Source organism: Triticum dicoccoides, chromosome 5A (genome assembly GCF_002162155.2).
Source record: "Triticum dicoccoides isolate Atlit2015 ecotype Zavitan chromosome 5A, WEW_v2.0, whole genome shotgun sequence".
In the NCBI taxonomy this organism is placed as follows: Eukaryota; Viridiplantae; Streptophyta; class Magnoliopsida; order Poales; family Poaceae; genus Triticum; species Triticum dicoccoides.
In genome coordinates, this window is record NC_041388.1 from 430,033,081 (window position 1) to 430,036,380 (window position 3,300).

Below are 3,300 nucleotides of genomic sequence, written 5' to 3' on the forward strand. Positions count from 1 at the left end.
AGAGGAGAAGGCATGAAGGCACCAGAAGGGGACGCAGTCACCACCCTAGGTGCCAACCCACCAGAGACGCAGTTGATGATGGCGCAGCGGAGAAGACGACGTAAGCGCAAGACTTCAAATCCAGTCGTACTCGTCCGCTTCACTCCCACTACGACTGAGGGGGAATGTTAGAAATATAATTGGGTTTAAGTTAGAGATAAGGAGATAGAGATAGAATTAGTTTAAACCACATGTAACTTGTCTTGTACTCCAAGTCTCTACCCCTCTTGTACTCCTATATATACCCTACACAAGGGTCAAATCAATACAACACATAATTCTAGGGTTTCATATTTTCCACAATAACTACGCAAGGGACTAAGCGAATTGGGGATAAACCTTTTTTTAGGAAGGCCATCATGGCTAGCTTTATTGATTTAACATAGGCATTACATCGTCCACAAGCGAAGAGATCAGACAACCCGGAGGCTCGTCTGTCCAGTTTAAAGAGGTCTTATTACAATAAGAAAAGTTAGCTAGCACATGCGCCGCTTGATTGAAAGAACGAAAACAATGCTTGAAGACAACCTTCCCTATTAAAGAAGTAACATCCACACATTCCGCGAAAATTGCTGTTGCAGCATCCCACCATCTAGATTGGCCATCACAAAAGTTTATGACGTTTAAGGAATCTGATTCCGCCTCCACACGAGGAAACCCTAGGGAGTTTGCAAACACTAGACCATCACGCATTGCCGTTGCTTCAGCCATCATTGCATCTGCAACATGAGGTATATACTTGCATTGTGCTGCTAAAAAATTCCCTTTATCATCTCTAATTACAGCTGCCGAAGCTCCTGCACTTTCGTCTGCAAAATAGGCCGCATTAACATTTACCTTTATGAACATGAGGTCTGGTTTCGTCCACTTCATCTCTCTATTATCATTTTGTTTGCGATTAGCTTCATGATAATTACTAGCAATTGCGAGGACGGACATATGCCACTGCGTGGGATGTGGTGGTCTACCATCATGAGTTTGATTTCTCTCTTCTCGGGTCCTTGGCTTATAAGAGCATCTCCACCCGTTCGGCCCCCGAGGTATACCTGGTCATGGGCCGGGCCTAAAAATCCCATGGCAAAAAACTGAGGCTCAGGCCCTCCCAGACCCTACCATTGGGCCTACTTTTCAAGCCCAAGCCCAGCCCATCTGGTAAAAAACCCCGAAAAGCCCTTAGGGCTTAGGGCCGTAGGCCAGGCCTCTTCCTTAAAATGCCAATATGCCAAGCCCAAGCCCGTCTAGGCTCTGCTGGTGGGCTCAAAACTCAGGCCCAAGCCCGGCCCACGGGCAAGCCCATCGGGCCTAGGCATGGATTTTAGGGCCGGGCCGGAGATGGCCAGGACTACGCCTAGGACGCCGAAAAAGCGATGTCTGGGGCCAAACCGACATTTAATCTAGGCGTGGGGCGATTGTGTTCCAAGTCGCCGCCCCAGGTCGCCCCCAAATCGGCGCGCAAACTCGACGATTTGATTCAAATTTGTACAAACACGACACAAACTCGGCGATTTCATTCAAATTTATACAAAAAAACTGAAAACAAACTACGCCTACTACGCTTAGCCTACGCCGCTGCTGCCGCCCGCCTTCTACATGCCGAGGAGCCTGTAGAACCGGGTGTAGTTGTTGTCGTCGTCGTCACCCTGCGTCCCGCCGGAGCCGCCGCCATCCCTGCTGCACCCCTGACCAGGGTCGCCGACGCGCGGGGGGTTGGACAGCCCTGGTGCGTCCTCCTCGTCGTCGCTATTGAGGACGATGACGCCGCCCTCGTCGCGACCATGGTGCCGAGCTTTGATCTCCTCATAGGCCCGGCGCTGACGCTCCACCTGCTCGCGGACGTAGTCCGCCTTCGCCCACTTGACGGCGGTCTCGTCGGTGGCGGCCATCTCCGCGTGCTCCTTCTTGACGGGGAGCAACCCTGGCTCGGTCTTCGCCCGGACGAGGCGGAGGAAACGAGGGAAGGAGCGGCCGCCCTCGTTGATGACGAGGGCGCTGCTGCGGGTGCGGCGCCCAAGCGCCGTCTCCTGCGGCTCTGGCTTGACGGGGCGAAGCGCCGGCGATCCGAAGGAGAGCAAACCGGAACCCAACGACAAGGAGGTCGCCGCCTCCATTTGCCGCGGCGTCCAGGAACTCCGGTGGCAGCGAGAGAAGGACGGGGACGCCGGGTACTCGAGGCGCGGCATGTTGCCGGTCTCGATGTGGTCGAAGACGGCTTCGAGGGTGCGGCCGGGCACGCCCCACCACTCGCGCCGCCCGTTGGCATTGAGGCGGCCGTGGGGGATGACGTCGTTTGCGGAGGCAGCCTGGTCGGCGTGGCGGCGGTCGAAGTACATCGTCCATAATGTGTGGCTGTCGGCGGTGTACCTCAGCTCGTTCTGCCGCGCCTCCGACAGTGACGACCGTATGTGGGCGATCTCGGTGTGTCGTTCAGCCCCGGTGGGCACCGGGGGCACCGGGACGCCGCCGGCGCTCAGCTCCGCGAGCCCATCACCTGCATGTCTGGGGGCGCCGGGTAGTCGGCCTCGTAGAGGAGGCGCGTCTCGTCCTCACAAAGATGGTGTTGGCCGAAGCCGTTCGCCGCCACGGCGTCACCTGGGTATCGCTCGACCATTGCTCGTCAGCGGGGGAAGAGGGGGAGAGCGGCTTCTGTGGCGAGACGAGGCGAGAGAGGAGGAGGTGTGGCGACTGTGGCGTCCCCGGCGGGAAGGCTGGCTTTTATAGCCGAAGCGGCGCGGTGAGAAGCTACCCGTCGGGTGCCACATGGCGGGAGCGGGCGGGACGCGCGACGCGGCGCCTTCACTGTGCCGCCCGTGAGGCATCAATGGAAGGCTGACCGGCACGGCAGCCTTGGCATTGATACCCGCGGGAACCGAGGCAATGAGGACGACGAAGCGGCATGACGCTGACTCGGCGGGCCCTGATACGTCCATTTTACATCATACTTTTATATTGATATTTATTGCATTATGGGCTGCTATTACATGTTATATCATAATACTTATGCCTTTTCTCTCTTACTTTATAAGGTTTACATGAAGAAGGAGAATGCCGGCAGCTGGAATTCTGGACTTGAAAAGGAGCAAATATTAGAGACCTATTCTGCACAACTCCAAAAGTCCTAAAACTTCACGAAGCATGTTTTTGGAATATATAAAAAATATTGGGCAAAGAAAGTACCAGAGGGGGGCCACCAGCCAGCCACAAGGGTGGAGGGCGCGCCCTAATCCCTAGGCGCGCCCCCGTCCTTGTGGGCCCCTGGCAGGC